This window comes from Myotis nattereri (assembly GCF_964212035.1).
Source record: "Myotis nattereri genome assembly, chromosome: 3".
In the NCBI taxonomy this organism is placed as follows: Eukaryota; Metazoa; Chordata; class Mammalia; order Chiroptera; family Vespertilionidae; genus Myotis; species Myotis nattereri.
The window spans coordinates 141,693,465-141,719,910 of record NC_138077.1 but is presented as its reverse complement, the minus strand read 5'-3'; positions in this window follow the sequence as shown (position 1 = coordinate 141,719,910).

Sequence of the window (26,446 nt, the reverse complement as noted above, 5' to 3'; positions counted from 1 at the left end):
GCTCTAAGACAGATAGATGTATGTTCTTCAAACTCATGCAAACATAAGTATTCTGAACATTCTGCATCTCTTCAGTTAAATTGAAGATTTTGTAAATTATTTTGGGTTAAACTCCCCATATTAAGTAACTTTTATGCAGCAAATTGTGACAATCTTCTCTTTCCTGATTGCTAATCTCCAAACTATTTTTACTTTATAGCAGCCTATCAGTGCCCCAAATTATGTAATTTTAAAATGTTATGCATGTATTACTACTTTACTGTATTATATCATTACAATATAAATTCAAGGACAATGATATAAAAATAAATAAAAATAGAAATGCTGATATTTTCTTTCCAAAGGGATAAGGGCACTCACATTTAAGGTCAATGGGCTAGTGGATTCTGTACCCACACACATAATTACTCCACAGTTGTTACTATCATAAAATAATTTATTTTATATATAATTTAAATCAAAGCTCTCAGAATGCCACAAGGGGGCAGGGAAATAAAATTATATGTGAATAGCTCTCTTTATATGCATACATAAAATTTTGTAACCTCAATTAAATAATCACCATTAGCCATTTTATATCATCAATTCATCTACTTCTAGATACTAATCAAAATTTTACAATAGATTTCATTTCTTCTAGGGTTTAAATATCAAGGCATGCCAGAAGCAGAGTAATGGCCTGCAAGAATAAACAAAATGTAGATGGTTATCATTATATCTCTATATAAATTCTTCATTTATATAGAGAATTGATGAAGAAATACAAAAGACTTAAAATTGGATGAAAAGAAAATGTATTCATTCAGAAATAGATGTGCTTATTGTACAGCACACTTCAGTCTTCACTGTCATAGATAGGTTCTTGGAACTATGGCAAAATGATATATCATGAAACCAATTATACCAAAGGCTAATTGCTATAAATAAGAGGTATGTCCTTCATTCATGTTATAAGGAAAAGGCAATGAAGGTGCATATAAGCTTAACGCATGGACACAGTAGGGGGGTGAGAACATGTCTTGGGAGGGTGGGAATGACTAGGGAAAGGACAATGAGTGTGGGGAGGAGACATATGTCATATTTTAAGCAATAAAGATTTTTTTTTTAAAGCCAATGATGGAAATGTTATTTGAGGGCCTGCTGTACTTCTTCTGCTTCCCATGGCTTCCAAAGAAAGAGGGCTCCACAACTTCCATCCCCTTCTGCCTGGTGTGTAGTCTCTCCTTCACAACTTCCTTCTTTAGCATGTCTTCCCTAGGCATAAAACAGACCTGAGCTTCAGTTCCAGACAAGATGGTATAGATCTGTTTGTGACCTCTCCTAATCCTGGAAATAACAAGAGGCCACTAAAAGAGACTTCTGATGCTTGATAAGAAGAAGATAAACTACTTTGGGACCTGAAGACTGGATAAGAAACAGCAGTACCCAGGAAGGTGACCCAGGCCCAGCATTTACTGATCTCCAACTGTCATCAGAAGGCAGCCTGGGTAGCGCCATTCCTTCCTAGAAGGAACCTGAGTGAACACCAGGTGAGCTGGACTGAGCGCATAAGGAGGATGAATGAGGAGAAACTCAAAGACAGTCACATAGCATGTGCAAGAGACACCACACAATCAGCCTGGTTCTGGAAAACAATTTGTCCCGTGTGATTCCCTGTAAAAACAAAACAAAACAACAAAAAAAAACCCTCCACAACAAGCATCTCAGCCAGCAAACACTCTCTGCTCCCCCACCCACACCTCCCCACAGGGGAAGGAAGATCCCATAAGAACAAGTGTCTGGAAAACTGTGGTACATTTACACGATGGAATACTATGCTGCTGTAAAAAAGAAGGAACTCTTACCATTTGCAACAGCATGGATGGAACTGGAGAGCATTATGCTAAGTGAAATAAGCCAGTCAATGAAGGAAAAATACCACATGATCTCACTCATTCATGGATAATAAAGACCATTATAAACTTATGAACAATAATGGATACAGAGGCAGAGCTGCCTCAAACTGATTGTCAAACTGAAGCAGGAAGGCCGGGGCGGGTTGTGGGGCAGGAGGGAGGGGGGTAAGAGATCAACCAAAGGACTTGTATGCATGCATATAAGCATAACCAATGGACATAAGACACTGGGGGGGGGGGGGTAGGGGAGGCCAGGGGATTGTTAAGGGCGGGGGAAAAAAAAGAGGACACATATGTAATACCCTTTGTAATACTTTAAGCAATAAAACAATTTTAAAAAAAAAGAACAAGTGTCTGGCCAAGGAAGCCTCCCCAAGCCTGCAACTCCCTTCCACACTGGGGACATGAGAGTGGTTGGGTAAAAATAGCAGAAGGGGCTCAACCACATAGGCATCAGGGCATGGGATGTCTCTTTGTCTTCAAGAACCTAAAACTATCCTCCTCTGCCAGGGACTGGGGCAGCTGGGGGCATGGGTAGGGGATCATGACACACATTCTGTCTCATAAAGCCTCTTTTTCCCTAAAGGCCTGGGCTGAACTCTACACCAGAGGTTTAGCTCGAGGAAACCCCTTTTTGCTTCCTCAGGCAGCACCATCAGAGAACAGTTGGAACCCAGCAGCATTAGATAAGTCATACACACTTATCTGTTCGAACATTAAACTGTCGACGGAACCAAAGCCCACAGACTAAGTCAGGACCTGCATGCAAATCTGAACAGTGTGACTTTCTGCTAAAACAAGATTTAAATAAGATCCCAGAGTCTTTGAACATAAGACAAAATGTCTAAGCAACAACTGAAAATGATTGTTATGCCAAGAACCAAGAAAAAATGAAAACTTGAAAGAGAAAAGACAACCAAACAATGCCAACACTGAAATGAATCACATGCAGTCATCTGACAAGGGTTTTAAAGCAGCCACCATAAAAACACTTCAAGATAAATTACAAATTCTATGTAATTTAAACCTGTGTAAATTGAACAACACATTTCAAAAAGAACATTTCAATGTAATTAAAAAATACATAGAAATCAGTTTAAAAAATGAAAGCACAAAATAATAAAATATGCAAGATGTAGCTAAAGCAGTACCGAGAGGGAAATTGATAGTACTAAAGGGTTATATTAGAAATAATAAAATATCTGAAGTAAATTATAAAATTTCATACCTCAAGAAACTATAAAACGACAGGTAAAGTAAACCCAACACAAGCAGAAGGAAGGTAATAATATAAGTAATGGGAGAAATCAATAAAACTGAAAATAGGAAAACAATAAAATGATTAATAAAACAAAAATCTTTGGTTCTTTGGGAAAAATTAATAAAATTGATAAATTTCTAGCAAGACTAACAAAATAAAATGAAAGAAGACACCAATCACCCATATTAAGAATAATATAGGGATAGCACAGATCCTGTAGTTATTTTTTAAAGTTAAGAGAATACTACAAATAATTTTAAATGTATGAAGCTGACAACTTAGAAGAAATGATTAGTTCCTCAAAATTTGCAAATTACCACAACTCAACCAAGAATTAGATCATCTTACTAGTATAACCTTTAATGGCATTTAAATTATAAGAGCTGCTGAAAAAATAAATCTTCAGTCCCGGATGGTTACACTAGATAATTCTAACAAAAATTTGAAGAAAAATTAACATCAATTTTACACATCTCTGAGAAAATAGAAGAAAAGGAAACCCTTCCCAACTAATATGATGAGACCAGTATTGCCCTATACAAAAAAACAAACAAAGGCAACACCAAAAAGACCTCCAAAGCTACAGAACACTATCTATCTATCTTTCGATCTATTTTTTGCATAATAACATATCTCATAAATTTAGATTTAAAAGTCCTCACTCTCATATGTACAAATCAGCCAACTAAATCCAACAATGTATAAAAACAGACCGTGAACTGTTTCTGGCCTCCTCCTAGTTCTTGTTGTACTACCTATCTCTTTAAAGTATTTAAATAAGTCGATAATACCATCATTTGGGGTCCTAGTAAAAAAACATTATTAATATAACAATATGGTCAAAGATAGTCAAGTCTAGGTCAAATCAGAAATTGACTTTTCCAATTAAAGTTAATCATGCCAATAGTCATTCTAAATGTCTATCGATAGTACATACAATTACATTTTTTATAAAATGAAGAAAACATTTCTATAGCATAAAATATGGATATACACGATATTCTCTTGATCTTTTTCAATAACTTATGGGCCTTTGAAGGCTGACCTGAGGAGACTGCGTTCCTCTGGCTTCCTTGGCCTGTGGCTTCTACTCAAGTTTCACCAGTGGCGGACACTAGCAAGAGATTGGAGAGCCAGCAGAGAAAGAGATTAGTGTCCAAGTTTCCCCAACTGAGTCCCAGAGCTCTGGTCAGACGTACTCTCCTACAGTTACAACTCCCTACAAATCTCTACAGATTGCAATGTTCACTCTCTCCCTTTATCCCTGCAGGCTTAAGGTGTTGGTATCTTCCTACTCTTGCCTGTCCCCCCAATTTTTTTCCATTCCTTTTAGGTTACTCTTAACTCTACTACAACTTCCAAATATCCCCTCAAGCTCATTAAACTCTCCTGATTTTTGTCATTTGAGTATGACAATGTTTTCTGACAATGATATAGATGGATACAGAGTTGCTACATGAAAATGATCCCTTTGGGACCAGTTACTAATTTTTCCATAGTAGATGGGTACTATCTTTATTCTTGACTCCAAAATCATAAATATAGAAACAGCTGCAGGTGCCACAACACCAGGTAAGAATAATTGTAAAAAAAATCAGTTATTCGGATACTTTCTCTTAACTTTTTATATAATTTTGTATATATTTCAGCCAATACTCTTGGCATAGAAAAGGGTTTTCTTATCTAGATAATTACCCAGTGGGCTATTAGAAGAGGAAGGAAACTTGAATTCAACTAGACAACCCTCCCATTTTTGAGATCTATAAATAAATCCAAGAATAGTTAAGTCACTTATCTAAACTCATAAAACTAGATGGAAAAAAATAGGAACAGAAACTAAGTTTCCTAATTTCAATCCAATGTACTTATAATAAGAAGTGCCATCTCTTCAAAACTCTCCTTTTGAAGCATATACAGGTTTGAGCATGCACTGCTAAAAATCTTTCTCACATAAATCTGTGTGTCTTATAACTTAAATATGTTATAAACATATGTGACATATGCTTTAGAGTTAAAATGGCAATGAACAGATGAATGCCATACCCTAAGTAGCCTGAGAACAAGAATTCAACTCTAGGTATTGATCAAGGTCACATTTTGCCATAGTAACCAGGGCCCCAGAAAACAACATATTTTGAAAATTATAAAAAACAAAAATAGTTTAGCTACTAACTTCTTTTTAAAATTTATTTCTTTATTGATTTCAGAGAGGAAGGGAGAAGGAGAGAGACAGATAGAAACATCAATGATGAGAGAGAATCATTGATGAGAGAGAATCATTGATCGGCTGCCTCCTGCACGCCCCCTACTGGAGATCGAGTCCACAACCCAGACATGTGCCCTTGGCCGGAATCAAACCTGGGATCCTTCAGTCCGCAGGCTGACACTTTATCCACTGAGCCCAAGCTGGCTAGGCTCTACTAACTTCTAAACTCTCATTAATTTTATTTATATCTTGTATTAGTTACATACCTGTGATTTAATCAGCAAGTAATTCTTCTACGTGACCATTATATTCTCAGAGATCCCTGAATGTTTGTGTTTCTGACAATCAGTCTCTTCATAGGTTATACAATCACTGTACCAGCAAAGCTCCTTCAGACAGGCTCATATGTCATCTATGAACTCAGCCAAATATCACATACCACATGTCAATATTTCTGTTCATATGTCCTAAATATATTTCCAAACAATTTTTATTTGGAAGCTAAAGTGACTATCAGACAACATTTCAGAAATATCTTTTTCTCTGGGCTTTATGCCTGTGTTTATAGATGTCCCTCCATAATTGAACATAGAGGGGAAAATGTACTTTTTATGGCAGTCATTTTTTTTCTCTTTCCCCCCATTTATTCAGCTGGAAAGAGGAAATGAAAAAATATGAGCAATGGAGTTGAACATACTATAAACTACCTCTATTTTTGGCAAGCGGCAGACCTATGGACTGTCTTTGCAGTGGTGTGGGACAAACTTAACTGCCTCCGTTTGTTTTTGCTTAGGCTAGGATTTCACGTAGTATATTTCTCTAAAGTAACAGCAAAGTACACAAAGACAATTTAGAGAATAAAGAAGATGCTAAAAGCAGGGTGAACCCAAATTAACTGGATAACATTGCTATAGTTTTTCAGCCTTTGTTTACAGGACTAAGCTTGCCTTGAGTGAAATCTCATAGATTTTCAAATCCAACCATCTCAAATATGCAATCTCAAAGTGAGAAATAAGAATAATTTATGAACTTTTGAAGCCAGTCAGCCATAGCTCTGACTGAGCAGAGGGTGTTGTTAGGGAGTAAAGGGAGGTAATACTGAGAAAATAATTTTTTGGATGCTAAAAACAGGTAATTGAACAAAAGTTAAAAGAAACCATTCCTACAGTATGGAATGCCTGCTTGAAATTATTATCCTGAAAATAAAATATCTCTATTGTGTATTCAATAATCAACTTTGTTATTATTCCCATAGGATAGAATATAGGATAAAGGAAACATTGTTTTTATTTGGGGGGGGGGGGGGAGGGCAAACACAGAAAATAAACTCCTGATGGCCTAAAAAGAGGGAGGAGCTATGCAGAGGCAGGGGTGCAGAAGGAAGACAGGAGGGTGCAAAAGGAAAATCTCATCAGCTTTGAAGGATAGACTGGTTCAATTTTGAGCTCAGAGAAGGAGAAAAATGCTTGTTCTCTATTTACTCCTTCCAAATCAAATTGGGTCAGAATTCAAGGGAACACCATAAATGAAACCTTTCAGATTTAAAATTGGGGGAATAAATTGCCATGAACCAACATTTAAGCCTAACCACCAGGCTAAGCTCTGCTTCTATGGCAAATGAGTTCAAAATGGTTTATAAATGAACTTTTGAAACAAAACTGTTCCTAGGTAAGAGATTTCCTATAAAGAGGCAAACACACAAAAGATTATCCCACCAACCAATTTTCATATGTCTTATAAAACCAATAATGTATAGAGTGTCCCAAAGCAATTCAATTCAATTTCAAATCTTGCGTGAATTTTGGGACACCCTATAGAAAGAGACAAGTAAATATTTAAAATTACTCTGAACCACCAATAATATATATTTTGGGTAAAATAATTTTAGAACTATATAATGAGTTTAACCAAGTCTTTATGCCATGTATTAACCACTACTCTTCAATAATATCATGTGCATAATTGCATTTGAATTTGTTACTCAATCATTTGTTTATGGTAGGTAATGAGTCTAGGGAACTGAGGCTTGAAAAATAAATTATTTAAATGAGTTAATTATTTAAAGTGTGATTGGCTCTTCCAGTTTTATTGATAACATTCTTACCTATCATAATGGCAATCATCTCACTGATTGCCTAATTATCCAATTTTAAAATATTTGGGGGATGAGTGAAATTACCTTTTTTAGTTATTTATTCCTTTAATTATGTGTTTATATTCTGCTTACCCTGACTAGAGGTAATTCCATGAGGGCAGGCACGTGATATTGTTCATCCCTATATGTGTAGGGCACAGAGGAGTTCTTAGAGAAATTAATGAATGAATGAATTGTATAACAAATTATAAAATAAAATGAAATTCCTATATCCATCTTATTAAAAAATGTAAATGCTAAAGCTACTAATGGGATATTTGAATCTGTGGTTACGCTTAGTTAAAATAGAATAATCTTAAGTTCTAATTACTTCTACATATCTTTTAGTTAACAGTAAATAAATCATTAGCTTATAAATCCACTACCAATATGGTAACCATCTTAGTCTCTACAAAAAATTTCAGGTTCAATAGTACTGTTCTAAATATAATCCTATAAGGCAAATGCTAAGGAAAATAAATCTAAGCCACTAAAGGCCAACACCATCTAATAGTAGAAAGCTCTTGGCTTGAGAGTCAAGAGACCAGATCCTAGTCCAAACATTTACTCACTAGTTGTGGGAACTTGTGTAGGCCATTTGACCTCTCTGAGCTAAACCCTCTTCTGTAAAATGTCAGGATTGAATATAATTTCCAAGACTTATTTTAGCTTTAAAATTCTATCAAAGAATAAATTGTTAGCTGGGGGAAATTGCACCATGCAAATATACATAATAATAGCAGATAACACATTTAGTTTTTGCTAAGTGCAGACATTCTTGTAAGTACATAACATTGATTAGCATGCAACATCTTCACAAACAAAACTATTAGATAGCTTTCATCTTCTGCATTTTAAGGAAGGGAAACTGAGGCCAAGACATGTTAAGCGGCTTTCTCAAAGTCCCAATAGATAGACATGCACAACTAAAGACCCCAAGTGGTCTGCCCTCTGCCTGCCCCTTATCATGCTGGCTGACCTCTTCTGACATCTTTGCACTCAAACCACGCTGGGCTTTTCTTGGACCCTAAGCACACAGACTTAATCCCATCAGAGATCCTTTGCACCAGTTCTCTGCTTAGAGAATTCTTTCCCAAAATCTTTGCATGACTGGTTCCCTCTCTTGGTTTTGTGTCTCATATCAAAAATCATTAGCCTAATTTCTCTAACCAAAGTCATCACTAAACATAGCTACTTCTTTTGCTTTTTAGCATCCACAGCCATCTGAAATGATCTCTTAGTTGTTTGTTAATTCATATAAGTGTTTACTATCTGCCTTCTCTGACTAGGATATAAGTTCCACTAGGGCAGAAATTTTAAATTTTTGTTACTGTATCTTCAGTGTGTAAAGTAGTATATGGACAGAGTAGTTAATGACTGCAGGATGAGTGAATGAATAATAACCTAACAAAAATGATTTTCCTTTATTCATCTTAGTTTTTCAAAAGTGTAAATGCTAAAGCCATTCACAGAATATATTAAGTCTCTGCTATGCCATTTTAGTAAGGAGTATTTTCAGACAAAGAAGAAATGTGTTTATTGACAATACTTAGTACCAGCACATCTCAGAATTTTTGCTTTACTGTCACCTCCTATCAAAATAATTATGTAAACATTTCATTTTTTTATTAAAGGAGTGTTTTTAATTCAGAAAAGAGTTCAGATCTTTTACTAAATCACCCAAGAAACTGAGTGACAATATGAGTCATCAGAAACATTAAGCTCACAGAATCTAATACTTCCCAGAAGCTTTAAATTTTATACTAAAATTCATATGCTTAAAGAGCATAGCACAAGTGATGTGCAGAAACAGAAGCAACAGCCACCTTGTTTCATGTCTTCCCTGGGAAAGTGGTAAAATTTTATCAGCACAGAAAAACCTGTAGCAGGAACAGCGGGCAAATCTTGAGTGTGGTCTGACTGCATATGGAAGCAGCTTTAAAGAAAATAGGACAGATTTCTTTCAAAACCTTCACTGGTCTCAAAACTCTCGTGCTTGCTTCCATCATCATTTAAAGGTAGCTTCCAAAATCCGTACTACAATGATACAATTAAAACTAAAAGGACAAACAGGGAAAATTACAATAGAACAAATTAGTTAAAGCCAGGACTGAAGTGAACACACAAGATGCCTGTGGACCTGGACCCTTGTAAAAGAAGGTCAAATATTGATCCTGCATTGTCTGGCCTTCAGTGCAAGGAGGGCCTTGAGGGACAGAGTCAGGAAGAACAGAATCCCAATGTGGCCCAACTGGGTACATTATTCATAGCGTGGATGAATGTGGGAAATGTAGCCCAGAACAGGCATTAATGCTTCTGAAATCTCAGAGAATCTTCCCCCATGGCTCCTCATAAGAATTGAGCTGGTGGTGAAAAAAATCCAATAGCATTCTTACACTAAATGCATCATCATGTTTGAGGAGACTGCTTCTCGTAAAATTACTCACTGTAGGCTGGGCCATTGCACTAGAAAGGCAATTCAATAAAAGCAATTATATGAGGGGCCAACAGCAATAAGCAGTCAATTAATGCAGTTCTCATCCAGACTACAATCCTTCCAGTGGGGGGAGGGGAGATAGAGAGAGAGGGAGAGAGAGGGAGATGGAGAGAGAGAGAGAGAGAGAGAGAGAGAGAGAGAGAGAGAGAGAGAGAATAATCATGCTTTTGTGTGAGGTTTTCACAGAATTGGGGCAGCAGGACCTTAACGTGGTATTCCTTAACAGTGACATGGAGTGCAGCTGTCCTGTGTTCTGCCTTAGCTTGGAACTTTGTGCCTGTGCTGAGATGGACTAACACCTTCTTAGGAAAATTGAGGTGCCTGCCCAACAGGACATGTGGTAAATAGAAAGCTTCTCAGTCCCCGAAGGGGAGGCAAGAAGTTCCTCTGCTTGTAAGCGTGGATATATAGAGGAAGGGACCAGCAGGTTTCCAAAGTTCTTCAGCAGATCTGCAGCTGGTACATGGCTGAAAAAAATTTAGCTTGATACTTGCACATGCAGGGAAACCAATCACGTTTTCGCGTCGGCCTTTTTTTAAATTTTTTTAAAATATATTTTATTGATTATTTTTTATTGATTTTTTACAGAGAGGAAGGGAAAGGGATAGAGAGAGTCAGAAACATCAGTGAGAGAGAAACATCGATCAGCTGCCTCCTGCACACTCCCCACTGGGGATGTGCCGGCAACCAAGGTACATGCCCTTGACTGGAATTGAACCTGGGACCCTTGAGTCCGCAGGCTGACTCTCTATCCACTGAGCCAAACCAGTCAGGGCAACGTCGGCCTTTTTAAAAAAAAAAGTCTCAGAAAGGCACCTTTGGAAAGTTAATCTTAGTTAGCAGGACATTCTCTGTATAGAAAGGAGAATTGATTACAAAATAAGTACCTAGAGAAGTAAACGAGTTAACCTACTGCATAAGATCATGCATTACAAGTCAGTTGTAAGTTACAAGCCCAAAATAATGACATATTTCAGTGTGGTGCACCTGAGCTTCTGTGTGGCAACAAATGACTTGGCCAGATATATATTAAAACCATTGCTGGATCGCCGAGACCGGTTTGGCTCAGTGGATAGAGCGTCGGCCTGCGGACTGAAAGGTCCTAGGTTCGATTCCGGTCAGGGGCATGTACTTGGGTTGCGGGCACATCCCCAGTGGGGAGTGTGCAGGAGGCAGCTGATCGATGTTTCTCTCTCATCGATGATTCTAACTCTCTATCTCTCTCCCTTTCTCTCTGTAAAAAATCAATAAAAATATATTAAAAAAAAAAAACCATTGCTGGATCATGGTACTTACAGCGGATACTCCATAAAAAATAAGTTTACCTCGCTATTCTCTGTTTTGTTTTAATACTCTAAAAATATCTTAATAATTAATGTATTTATCATATTTATATTAATTTACATAGAACATATTAATATACATATCACATTATAATAATTAATTAGTGAATATTTAATACTAGTGGCCCGGTTCACGAAACTCATGCACATTAAAAGGGAATTAATTGGAGAAACTAAGATGGCGGCATAGATAAACACCGGGAAATTGCTGCCTCCCACAACAACTTCAAAAAAAAAAAACAACATAAAGACAAAACAGACATCATCCAGAACTACAGGAAGGCTGGCTGAGTGGAAATACTACAACTAGATGGAAAGAAAATCACGCTGAGAGCCAGAGGAGCTGCGGAAGTAAAGTGCAGAGGTACAGAGGCTCGCACGCGCGGAAAGGGGCTGGCACCTGAGGACGTGGCTGTCTTTTTGAATCAGGAGGGAGTCACAAGCTCCCGACTGCTCTGAACTCCGGTTCCGGGAAGTCTCTGGGGACCCAGGACTCATACGGGGAGAAACTGGACTCTCTGGCAGCGGGCAGAACTTGGAACTTGAGGTCCACTTTCCCTCAGAGGTGCAGCAATTACCTGGATACTGAGACGCGGGGCCCCTTAGGACAGGGCTGAGAATCTGCCATAGCGGCTTGCTCCGCCCTTTGATTCCCCGAGACCCCGCCCCACCCAGGCTGCTGCAGAGGCTTTTGCATATGAATGCCCCAGCCCTTTGCAACCTGAAAATTACCTAACTGCAGCTGGGCCAGACAGACCCAGAACTTCCAAGAGAAGGCCCAAGGCCCCACAGCAGCTTGCATTGCTTCACAGCTGGGCCTCATCAGCGTACCTCCAAACTCCAAAAAAGGAAAGGGAATCTGCAGTTCCCTTCGTAGCTACTGCTGTGTAACCTCAGGCAGAGGCTAAATTAGCACCTCCTTGATCCAAGAGCCAGTGTACCTAGTGGTCAGAGGGGGACCAGCCAGATTACAAATCCTCAGATCCATAAGGGACACACTCAGGGGGCAGACTCAGTGAGCACCAAAACCCCACTGAAGCAAGTCTTGCCCCAGAAGGGTGTCTTCAGCACAGAAGTTCTCCCACTTCAGACACAGCTGATTCTCACAGCCAATTGGCCTGGAGGTCAATTCCTCCCAGTGATCCTACAACAATCAAGGCATAACTACAATAAGACTGTGCAAAAAGCCCACAAGGGGGTACACCAAGAGTGTCCACCTCAGGTAACTGGGGAGGCTGAGCCACTGGGCCCTACAGGACACCTAGCACACAAAACCACTCTACCAACACAGGGAAGCATAACAAAAGTGGAGACAAAGAAACAGGTCACAAATGACAGAAATGGAGGAAAGCAAACGACTGGATATAGAGTTCAAGGCCACATTTATAAGGTTTTTCAAGAATTTTATGGAAACCGCTGATAAATTTAGTGAGACCCTCGATAAATCTAGTGAGACTCTCGAGGATATGAAAAAGGACCAACTAGAAATTAAGCATACACTGACTGAAATAGAGAATAATATACAGAGATCCAACAGCAAACTAGAGGATCCCAAGAATCAAGTCAAAGATTTGAAATACAAAGAAACCAAAAAGACCCAACCGAAAAAGAAAAAAAGAAAAAAGATTCTAAAAATATAAAGATAGTGTAAGGAGCCTCTGGGAAAACTTCAAGCATACCAACATCAGAATTATAGGGGTACCAGAAGAAGAGAGAGAGCAAGATATTGAAAACCTATTTGAAGAAATAATGACAGAAAACTTCCCCTACCTGGTCAAAGAAATAGACTTACAAGTCCAGGAAGTGCAGAGAACCCCAAACAAAAGGAACCCAAAGAGGACCACACCAAGACACATCATAATTAAAATGCCAAGAGCAAAAGACAAAGAGAGAATCTTAAAAGCAGCAAGAGAAAGACAGTCAGTTACCTATAAGGGAGTACCCATAGGACTGTCAGCTGATTTCTCAACAGAAACCATGCAAGCCAGAAGAGAGTGGCAAGAAATATTCAAAGTGATGAATGCCAAGAACCTACAACCAAGATTACTTTATCCAGCAAAGCTATCATTCAGAATGGAAGGTCAGATAAAGAGCTTCACAGATAAGAAAACGCTAAAGGAGTTCATCACCACCAAACCAGCATTATACGAAATGCTGAAAGGTATTCTTTAAGAAGAGGAAGAAGAAAAAGGAACTCTTACCATTTGCCACAGCATGGATGGAACTGGAGAGCGGATAAATACCACAGGATCTCACTTATTTGTGGAATATAATGAACAACATAAACTGATGAACAAGGACTGATCCAGAGACGGAGAGGCATTGATTGGACTGTCGGGCCTTGGAGGGAAGGTAGGGGAGGGTGGGGGCAAGGGGGAAAGATCAACCAAAGGACTTATATGCAAGCATATAGGCCTAACCAATGGACACGGACAACGGGGGGGTGAGGGCATGAGCGGGGGGGGGGGGTAGAGGGTAACGTGGGGATAAGGACACATATGTAATATCTTAATCAATAAAAAATATTTAAAAAAATAAAAAAAATAAAAGGGAATTAATTAGAGGAAATATTTTAATATTGTTATTTGCCCTTTCTCTATAATAGAAGTGTCAGAAATAAAAGAAAGTTAGTAAAATGTATATGAAAATCTCCTTCCTGTCAGAGTATGGGGCATGCCGCTGGACCCAGAGTCAAATCCTTGCCCACCATCCGCATGCGCTTCGAAAATACAGGAGACCAGACCTGGCTGGCCCCACCCCCATTGGGTGAGACCCAGACCCGGCCAGCCCCACTCCCGTCAAGCCCCTCTGGGTGGGGGCCACAGCCTCAGGTCCCCCAGCCCAGCACAGGGGTGGGAGGGGGACACTGCCTGAAGTCCCCATCAATCCCTGCCAGGGCAGGAGGCATGGCCTAAGGTCCCCTGTCAAGCCCCACTGGGTGTGGGACAAGGCCTGAGTTCCTCTGTCAAGCCCCACTAGATGAGAGGCACAGCCTGAGGTCCGGCCAGGAGCCATGCAGCCTCAGGTCGCTGCTGTTTGGTCATAATGTTACGGCATCCTGGCTAAATTGCATATTCCTCTGTTATTATATAGGATACTAGAGGCCCAGTGCACAAATTTGTGCACTCAGGGCAGGGGTGTCCCTCAGCCTGGCCTGTGCCCTCTTGCAGTTTGGGACCCCTCGGGGGATGACCACCTGCTGGCTTAGGCCTGCTCCTGGGGGGATTGGGCCTAAGCAGGCAATCAGACATCCCTCTGGCAGCCCAGCAGCCCTCAGGGATGTCCAATTGCCAGCGGGGAGCAGACCTAAGCTGCAGTCGGACATCCTTAGCACTGCTGAGGAGGCGGGAGAGGCTCCCACCACCACTGCTGTACTGGAAGCCATCAGCCTGGCTTGTGGCTTAGCAGAGCTCCCCCTGTGGGAGCACACTGACCACCAGAGGGCAGTTCCTGCATTGAGCATCTCCCCCTTGGTGGTCAGTGTGTGTCATAGTGACCAGTCATTCCCAGTCTTTCTGCTATTAGGGTCAGTTTGCATATTACCCTTTTACTATATAGGATAGAGGCCTGGTGCACGGGTGGGGGGCAGCTGGTTTTCCCTTAAGGGTGTCCTGGATCAGGGTTGGGGTCCCGCTTGAGTGCCTGGGTGAGGGGCTGATGGTTGTTTTCAGGCTGGCCAAGCCCGCTGGTGACTGAAGCTCCCAGCCTCTCCTTTTTTTCTTTTTTTTAATTCTCGGATTTATTTACCTTCTATAATTGAAACTTTGTTGCCGCTCCAGCTCCGAGGCAAGGGCCTGCTGAAAGCAGGTATCTGAGGTTTGTTTAGCTTCTATAATTACAACTTTGTTGCTTAGAGTGGAGCTCAGAGCCGGGCTGTGGCAGGTGGGGAACCTTGGCTTCCTCTATCACTGGAGCAAGCAAGCCCCCTGCTTGCTTCAGCTGCGTGGCTGCCGGCTGCCATCTTGGTTGGGTTAATTTGGATATCCTGCTGATTAGCCAATGGGAAGCGTAGCAGAGGTATGGTCAATTACCATGTTTGTCTATTATTAGGTTAGATAGTGTTTTAAAAATAGACCCTCTAAACTCTTCATCTACTGGAATATCACAGAGAACACTGTTCTTTACATTATTCTCTTAATGAGAAACCTTGCAAGGAATTTTTCTTATGGAACTAGTACAAAATTATTGTACCTCTTGAACAATTGGTCTATATTTTAAACATATAAACTCTGCTGAATTATGGAATTATCAAGGTTGCAATTTTTTGTTAATTTTTAGACAGTTCAGTGCTGACTTTTTGGTCTCTTTGTAGCAAATGTATAGGTTTTTATAATATGCATTTACTATTCTTATCATTTTTAAATCTTTTTAGGTTTAAATTATTTTTAATTTACTTTGAGTGATGTTACATTGTCCTATTATGTTTTAAGTCTGCTTTACATCTGCAGTGGTAGAATAGACTTGCCTACTACCTGTGTTCTCTTTATGTACACAATGGAATTGAGAAGGCTGCTTTATTAAAAACAAGAACTGGTGTACATTTTTAATCAGATGGCTAATAATCCAATTACTCTAAGATTTTAAAAAAGAGAAAATAAATACGTTGTGGACTTATGCTTTTATTACTCTGAAATAGAACTGAAGATAAGAGTATAAGTCCTAAATATTCTTAAAAAGATCAATTTCCCCTACATTGCTTGGTTTTGGGGGGAATAAAAGAGGGTGTTTGTTATTTAGTTGTTTTATCTAAGACACTCAGAGAAAAGTCTAACTGAAATAAAATGAAATTAAAAATTTTAGTACAAATAAAAACTAAATAAGTTTATTATGGGATTTTAAAAATCATTTTTTATAAAATTTGGATCTTTTATGAAAGTATTTATTCTTAATATCTTATATTTTTCCCTTTTGTCATGTAAAAACCATTTTCTTCAACTACAAAATCCCAAAATGTCCCTCAATAGATTTATCATAATATTACTATGTGTTTTGGCAGTCACTAGAACACAGCAGAATAACTTTAACTAGAATATGTATATGGTGATATTTTTAAAAGACTTATAATGTTTGGTAGCTCACAGTGCTTCAGTTTACTCAGAGTATGAACATGTATAGGAATAGTTTGAACAGAAATATTTAAATAAGCTTAATAAAAATAATTTAAATAAAATTTTTTAAATAATTTTCTTAAATTTCCATCTTCAAATTTCCAATGTGGCAATATTTTTAAAGAGCTTATAGTAACATCAGTTTTCTATTTCAACATGTTTTTATACCAAATATGTGAAAACATGAGATAATTTTGCTTCCACCAAATATTTGGTTTAACATTTTCCTTACTTTCAAGTACAGTTTCTCTATATTAGAAAGTGCTTTGTGTGGAACTGCCCTTTAAATTAAACACACACACACACACACACACACACACACACACACACACACACACACGGCAGTAAGGAGCCAAAGGCCCACAAGGTAAAGAGACAGAGCAGCAGAGGGCATGTTAGGAATTAGCAGTTTTACTTATTGAACTCAGTGTTGTTTAAATGTATTGAATTATCGAAGGTATGGAACCCATGGTAAAACAATCATCCAAAAATCTTGGAAAAGACAGAAAGTGACAGAGGGAAAAAAAGGGGGAACTGACCTGAACAAAATGAAATCAGGGGAGAAAATTAACCTGTTCAGCAAATATGTTTAACTTCTAAGAAGCAACTGCGGACCTTTGTAGTGATGCCTTTTAATGGCTAAGAGGTAGCACAGAAATCTTTCCTCCAGGTTTTAGGCAGCAAACTAAAACATCCTCTGCTCTTTTATGATGACAAGACTAGTCAGGATGTGATTTTAAGATAATATGAATGCTTCTACAATTATATATAAAAATCAATCTCATTTCCTTATAGTCACCTTGCAATCAAACATAAAAATACAATTTGTGCCCTAATTTAGGTCTTTCACACAGAAGTTTTCTTTGTTTTTTGTTTATTTCTTTTAAGTCCTATTCTTATACAAGAACACAGTTTAAAAAAATCAAGACTTCATTGGATAATCCTTATAATAATTTGAACATGTAGTAAATTTGGTCTTTGTGACCCCAGTAATAAGAAAAATGATCCTCATACAAATGTATTAATCAGGTCTCAGAAAGTGAAGTTGTGAACTGACCTACAAAGGAAGGGACACTGTGAGTGTCATTTCAGATCCAGGCACTCTGCATATATAGCTTAAAAGCTTTATAAATGAAAAGTATTGCTATATTTCATTGTAATCACTGGCAGCAAAATCAACAAGTGATGTTAAGATAATGAACTTGCCCCAGTGCCATTAATATAACTTTGGATATAAATAGTAGTTGAATTTTCCTATCACTAAAAAAATTGTGTGTCTTTGCTTAGTACTTGAACTACTTACTTGAAAATACTTAGATATAGTATATATTTTACTGACCTTCAGCAAAAATCTATGCAACAACATAAGAACTACTTCTAAAATTAAACAGGATGAAAGATAAACATGTATATGAAAAAGAAAAAAGAATCTTCATCTTTTATTTTTAAATTGATACTGAATTTATTGGGGTGACAGTTGTTAATACAATTATATAGGTTTCAAGTGTACAATTCTGTAACATATCATCTGTATTTTGATCTTGTGTATTCACCACCCCAAGTAAAGTCTCCTTCTGTCACCGTTTATGTCCCCTTTATCCTCTTCTACCTCCACCACCTTCCTTTCCCTCTGGTAATTACTATGCTCTTGTCTGTGTCTGTGAGGTTTTTGGGTTGTTTTACTTTTTTTTTTTTTCTTAAGCCCTTCACCTTTTACACCCAGCCCCCGCAACCACGTTCCCCTTGGGCAGCTGTTAGTCTGTTCTCTGTGTCTATGAGTCAGTTTCTGTTTTGTTAGTTCATTTTTATTAGATTCCACATATGAGTGAAGTCATATGGTATTTGTCATTCTCTGGCTGGTTTATTTCACTTAGCATAATACTATCCAGGTTCATCCATGCTGTTGCAAAAGGTAAGATTTCCTTCTTTTTTACAGTCACATAGTATGCCATTGTGTAAATGTACCACAGCTTTTTTATCCACAGATCTACTGATGGGCACTTGGGCTGCTTACAGATCTCGGCTATTGTAAATGAACATGAAGTGCATAAATTCTTTCAAATTAGTGTTTTGGTTTTCTTCAGATATAAGAAGTGGGATCACTGTTTCATAAGGCTGTTCCATTTTTAATTTTTTGAGAAAACACCATACTATTTTCCACAGTGGCTTCCCCAGTCTGCATTCCCATAAACAGTGCATGAGGGTGCCCTTTTCTCCACTAGAATCTTCTTTCAAATGAGAGCAAAATGGAAAATCAAATAAACTTGTGTGTTTGTTTTTTTTCACTAACATAATCTCATAGTTCCAAATATTTCCATAGTTCCAACTGTCTAATTAATTTTATAATCTCAAAAAAAACATTTATTAATTTTGTTAGTTTTTTTTCTTATTGTCTGTAACTCTAGGAGATTCAAAAAGAAGAGTCTAGAGACAGAAAAACGTTAGTTGAAATAATTTTGTCCAAATGCCAAAAAAAATCCAAGTGTTTCAAGATGCAGGGTAAGATAAAAAATCTACAGAGATGTTATACAGAATGAATAACACAGAGCAAAGGCCATACAATACGGTTAAAAGAATGCTCCTATAACTGTCTAGAACACAGTCTCCATGAAGACACAAAGAACAAATCCAAATCATAGGATAAAAAGTAAATATATATATATATATATATATATATATATATATATATATATATTATGAGATTGAGATGTTGACCATTCTAAAATCGTGATAGTAAAAGAAACAAAAATCTTAGAGCAGTAGCTATACTCAGATGAAAACATATTATTGTGTGGTATTATTCACATCCCCCCTCAGTTTGGGTTACACTTTGCTATATATTTATTGGCTACTTATTTTTATTGACTTTTTCATTGAATTACTATTCTAAGTATAATATTTTGTGTTACTTAAAATTATACAAAGAGATTCATTTGTCAAGATATAGCATGAAATCCAAAAATAGTAGGACATTTTTTAAAAAGCACTTGAGTTACTTTCATTTAAAGCCAATTAAACAACTATTATTATCACCTAGTAAAAGCCTACCACAGGTACATGCTATTTCAATATCCTTCACAATTAATTATATGATGCTTTATAAAATATTATGCTTTGCATTCTATTTTTAAAATTCAACTCCAGTTACAAATAATTCTATTGAGTTATCATAATAAATTAAAAATGTAATTGAAAACATCAAACTGCAAATAAAATCTAAACACTGTTAAACTTGTGCTTAAAAGGCATTGTGCAGCATAGTACATAACATCTATACTACACTTAGAAATAAGGGTAATAAGAGATAGTCCTAAAATATCTCTAAGGGCCCCTCCAACATGCTTATTATATAACCCCATGTTTTCTAATCTTTCATTGTAGAAACTTTAATTTTAAAAGAATTTCAAATTTGGGTGAGTGGCAATTTAGTAACTTCTAAAAAATTAATAGACATATTATTGCTGTAAGTATATCCTATATAATAAAAGGCTAATATGCAAATCGACCATACAGCAGAACAGCCAGTCTCTATGATGCACACTGACCACCAGGGGACAGACACTCAACACAGGAGCTGCCCCCTGGTGGTCAGTGCACTCTCACAGGGAGAGCGCCATTCAGCCAAAAGCCAGGCTCATGGCTGGAGAGTGCAGTGGTGCAGGTGCAGCCACCTTTGTGGCTGTCTGACATCCCCCAAGGGCTCCCAGACTGCAAGAAGACACAGGCTAAGCTGAGGGACACTCCCCCTCCCCCCTGAGTGCACAAACTTCGTGCACAGGCCTCTAGTAATGATATAAAACACTATAAGACAAATACATTTTATTCTATATTTGATTATTATGGAGGGGAGTGGGGAGAACAACATGAGCAATAGGTAGAAGTCATTGAAAAAAAAGGTAAACTATCAGTTGTTACAAAGAAAGGTAAATTATAGTTGCCCATGACATTGTTGGTAATTACAACAATCATCTTCCTAGACAAGAGGAGGATAGTGATAATCAAGAGCAAGTATTCACAATTTCCTCCCCAGGTTCCACATCCCCATCTATTCAACTTCTGTGTCCTCTCAAAGCAGGAATTAGATTGTTCCTTCTTGAATTAGTTCTAAATCATTCTGTAACCCTTTTTCTTTCTTTCTTTTTAATCCTCACATGAGGATATATTTTTCCACTGCTTTTTAGAGAGAGGAGACAGGTGGGAGAGGGAGGGAAAGAGAGAGAGAGAGAGAGATACATTGATGTGAGAGAGACACATCGATTGGTTGCCTCCTGCATGTGCCCTGGCCTGGGGTCAGGATTGAATCTGCAATCCAGGTACATGTCCTTGACCAGGAAACAAACCTGAGACCCTTTGGTGTGTGGGCCGATGCTCTAAGTACCAGTAGGGCTCTTTAACTGTTTTTCTAGCCCATTTTCAAAATGCTGTTTGTCTTGGGATTGAGCAACCTGTTAAAAAAAAAATGAAAAGAATGAGAGAAGAAAAGGGATCTATTCAAACTATAAACATACACATGAAAACAGGAAAGTACAGATATCAGAAAATTATACTTTTGCCACATAAATAAATAATATAGGATATAAGCATAGTTATTATTTTGGTTATGCTGTGTTGAATAATCCTTAAGGTGTATTACATAAGAGAATTGCTAAACTTAGTCTTGAAACTAAAATATGTCTAGGGCTACCAATTTCAATGTTAGCTTTTAAATAAAATAAAATAAAAAACCTGAAAACAAAATTATTGAAGTCTACACAAATCATACTCTAGCATTGTCCCCAATTTCCCTGTATACTGTAATTGTCATGTACTTTTTTATGTACATGAAATAGGTACTCAACATATATATTCAATTTTCTTGTACTTTGTAATAGTAAAAGCAGTTATTTAAGCATATAAGTAAACACAAATTAATCAGATATTTGTATAAGGTTTTAAATATCATGGTGTATAATACCATAAATATATAAACTAAAAGAAAGCTTTGTCCTCTGCTAAAACAGAGTTATCACAAACATTGACCACATACAGAAATATATGGAAAATGTTGACCAGAAGTTCTCAATGTGCAGTGAGGAAAGATTAAGATGAAGTAAGTTTAAATTATAGTAGGTGCAATTATGAAAAGATATGAAAAAGAAATCTTAATAGTCAAAAAAATCTATACCAGGAGTTAATGGATTTAGCTTGCACTGTAGAAATAAAAGAAATATAGTCATTAGTCATCACAGCCATCACTATCACTGTCATCAGTATTTTCAAAATCCTTGCATAGTCGGATTGAAAAACAGTATCATACTATGGACAATTCATTCAGCGGGACATGTTCAAGGAAAAGGATGCGTGGAAGTAGGGGCAGATTCAGGTTGTGTGGAACTCAATGCTTATGCATTTCGGGAAGGGACCCACTTTAAGAAAAATAAATACAAATTTGAGGATACAAAATTAAGTATAATTAAACATTTATTTGGAATGAAAAAATAAATTGCAACAGATTTCAAAATGTAAAAGCCGAAAAAAAAAACAGACACATTATAAACTTAAGAAAATAGACATTTTTATTAATAACCTTACAGACTCAGCTCTACAATAAGTTTTGCCTACTTTTTTGGCTCCAACCTCTTTGTCTCTTTTGTAAAGATACTGGATAGCTAATTTAGTCTCTCACTCCTGGCTAATCAAAATTTATTTCTTTTTATTGCGGATAGTTTAAAAATGGTTCTTTTAACTTCTTGATGCATTATTAGTAGTTTAAGTAAAAGTTTTGTTGATTACTTGAGAAAACCTCTAGCAAGTCTTTGTACATGTGATTATAGAATTTAGAACAATTTTCTACAGACAAGGTCCTGGATCTCTCTCTCTCTCTCTCTCTCTCTCTCTCTCTCTCTCTCTCTCTCTCTCTCTCTCCTCAAGGCTGATTCAAGACATACTGGGTGTAAAAAGAAAAAAAAAAGAAGGAGAAATAAAAGACATACTGGAGAAGTTGGTCTTTTAGCGCACCACACGGCAGAGAAGTTTGCTGGGTTGCCTGAGCTGCAGCTGGTCCACAGGTGTTGGGCAAGCAGGAAAAAGTAAATAAATTAAAAACCTCTCCTGGCTGCAAGTGAAACAATGTTGGTGAATGAAACCACAAGGGGAGGCAAGGTGTCTGGAGCACACTCCCTGGCAATGTAGTGTGCAGCCAGGGGTGTGCAATGTCAATGTCAGGAGGACTGTGGCAAAGAACCCTGTGGGGTACAAACGGGTCAAAGCTGGTGGGATATTGTGCAGAGGAGGGGGAGCCTGTTGACAAACAGGGCAGAGCACCCCCTGGAGTGTATGGTGTCCATGCCAGCAGGGCCACAGTGAGCGCAGTGACCGGGGCTGTGAGCTCACTGAGGAACTGGGGGCTCTGGATGTGTTGCTGGGCAGTGCACTGCTGACAGCCACGGAGCTGGGCAAAGAAGTGGCAAAAGTGCAGCAAACTGGAACTAGTCTAAAACTGTGGGAGTTCTAAAATGTCACCAGCTCTGTAAGCTAACAAGTTAGCCTGCTACAGTCATACTTGTGTGTATGTATATGTGTGTACGTATATGTATACACATGGGTATATATATCTAAACACGTGGTATATGTGTGTGCATGTAAAATCTCCTGTTCAAGGAACAGACCTTTTACATACAGTGCAGCTTGTGTCACCTGGTGAGTGTGGCTCAGTGGTTGAATGTCAACTCATGAGCTAGGAGGTCACTGTTCAATTCCTTTTCCGGACACGTGCCTGGTTTCAGGCTTGATTCCCATTAGGGGGTGTGCAGGAGGCAGCTGATCAATGATTCTCTCTCATCATTGATGTTTGTTTCTCTCTCTCCCTCTCCTATCTTCTCTGAAATCAAATACACACACACACACACACACACACACAGAGCAGCATCCACGCCTCATGATTCAATTCTCCCACGGGGTGATGCAGTGGAGCATCTCTTTCCACATCACATCACTATTTCAATGTGCAATATATTCCAAAAGAAACGCTATGTGATGTGGTGGAGCACATGTATCCTGTGCATAAAAATGAGCTTTGCACCACAGAAAAGGAACTCCAAAATTATGAAACTTGAAGTTTCTATAGGGCTGCTGGCACCCCTGCCACCCTCCCCTTGAGAGAGACCTTTGCCCCAGAATATAAACAAATCCTTTCTGGGGATGTTCTCCACTCCCCTCTATATCACCACTCTGGGACATAAGCAAATATAAACAAATGACCCAGTGAGATAAGGCTGTATGTCTCTCCAGATGTCTCTATCTTTACGGTTCTATTCAATCATTCTTTAACCCAGGAGCCCTTGCTCTTTGCTTAAAAGCCCTGACTGCAAAAAATGTGAAAATATACATAGAGCACTAACTCCCAGCTGGAACCAAAAAGAACAGTCCCTCCTGCATAATATCATCCAGGGCCTCATATTGACAAAGCTTATTATCATGCTTGTGGCAAAGGACAAATGTTTAAAGTTCCATTACCACAGCAGATAAAGAAGAGTGGATTTTGAGAGACAATAAACTGATAATTAAAATAGTTAGTAAAGGAATATTATAAACTTCATGCCTATAAATCTGATAACTAGATGAAAGGGACACATTCCTTAGAAGACACAAACTATTAAAGCTCACTCAAGAGGAAATATATCATCTGTATAGCACTAGAACTATTAAGAAATTGAATTTTTAATTTAAAATCTTCCCATAAAGAAAACTCCATGTCTAGATGGTTCTATTAAACATTGAAGGAAGAAATAAAACAAATTCTACATAAATTCTTCTAGAAATTTTAAGAGAAGGTGGTACTTACCAACCCATTCCAAGGTAATAACATCACTCTGAATTTCATATTATAAGAAAAGTAACTGAATACAGATGCAATTTTTTTAACTTTTAGCAAGTCAAATCCAACAATATATATTTTTAAAAAGATAATGCATCATAACCAAGTGGGACTTATCCTGGGAATATTGACCTGGTTTAACACTAAAAATCAATATACAGTAGTTCACCATATTAGCTAACACACACACACACACACACACACACACACACACACACACACACACAATACAGAAAAACATTTGGCAAAATCCAAATTCATTCAATCCAAATTCATTAAAAAACTATCAGGAAAGTAGCACTAGAAAGAAACTTCTTCAATATGATAATGGACAACTACAAAAAATGTACAGATGACACCATACTTAATGATGAACTGCTGAGTGCATTCCCTCTAATATTTGGAACAAGGAAATAGTTTATGCTTTCACTTCATCTACTCATCTTTTTCGGAGTTTTAAGCCAGTGTAATAAGACAAGAAAAAAGAGATAACAGTTATTTAAATTGGAAAGGAAAGAAGTTAAACTAGCATTATTCACAAATGGCATGATCGTCTTATATAGGAAATTCTATGACATCTATCTACCCAAAAAATTACTAGAATTAAAAATTGATTTTAACAAGCTTATATGATCTAAGTTAATACTAAAAAATTAATTGTATTTAATAGATTAGTAGTGGATATTCAAATTAGAATTGAGAAAATCAATACCATTTACAATTATCAAAAATGTAAAATATTTAAGTATAAATATGGCAAAAGATATGCAAGACCTACCAGTATACATTAAAAAATACATAACTTTACAGAGAGAAATTAAAGAAAACCTAAATAAATGGAGAGATATACAGTACTCATGACTCAGAAAACGCAATACCATTGAGATCTGAATTCTTTCCAAACTGATTTAGAGATTCAATGCAGTCTCCAAAAATATCTCAGGAGGCTTTCTCATAGAAATCAACAAGCTGATTCTAAAATTCACATGATAAAAATTTAAAATAAAATAAAAAAATTTTCACATGAAAATTCAAAAGACAAACTATCCAAAACTACTTTGTGAAAAATAAAATAAAATAACATATTTGGAGGATTAATACTACCTAACTCCAATACTTACGATAAAACTACATTAATCAAAACAATATGGCAGTGGCAGACAGAGAGATAAATACATCAGGGAAACTATAGTTATTTCAAAAATAATCCCATGCATATGTGGGCAATTAATTTTTAACAAAGTTGCAAGGGGGAGAAAGGACTGGAATTTACATTGGCTGGAATAATTGGACATCCATAGCCTTCCTCCCCCCAAAAGAACTTTGATTTATACTTTGACCATGAGTTTGCAGGGGCTTACAAAGGGAAACAATAAAACTTTGCCTGATGATGTTATGAATATTAATTTGGTTCTGGGGAGGCCTAATGTACATTCATATATCAAAAGTTAGCAAATTGTACACTTAAAATATGCAGTTTGTTTCATTTCAATGTAGTTCAAAAAAGATGTTTTAAAATCTAATACATTTATCTATGCTTATCAATACTTAAGATTTTTAAATACCTACACTCATATACACATGCGTGTTAGATATATTTGACAGATACTTACTTCTGTTCATATTATTATCACAGTTTTCTAGTTCTCATCATAAATTTACACTTTACTTTGCAAAAGATAAAATATATCTTTTAAAAAAATCTTTATTGTTGAAAGCATTACAATATGTCCCCCTTTTTCCCCCATTGACCTCTTCAAGCCTGGCCCCACCCCCCACCCCCTACCCCAGGCCTTCACCACTCTATTGTCCATTTTCTTGAGATGAAATATTTCACATATATAATAACAAAAGGGTAATATGCTAATTAGACCAGACGTCTTCCGGACATCATTCCGGACGTCCTTCCTGACAAATCTGGGGCCGAAAGGAAGCCAGCCAGGGTCCCAGGTGCCTGGCGGTGGCCAGAGGAGGGAAGCCAGGGTCCCGGGTGCTGGAGGGAAGCCGGTGCCAGCAGCCAGGGAAGGAAGGCCTGCTCTTGCACGAATTTTCGTGCATCGGGTCTCTAGTGTGGAAATAATGTTCCAAGTAAAAAGGCGCTGTTTGGTGGAAATCTAAAAAGGTTTTGTGTGCTTGGGTCTACTTTG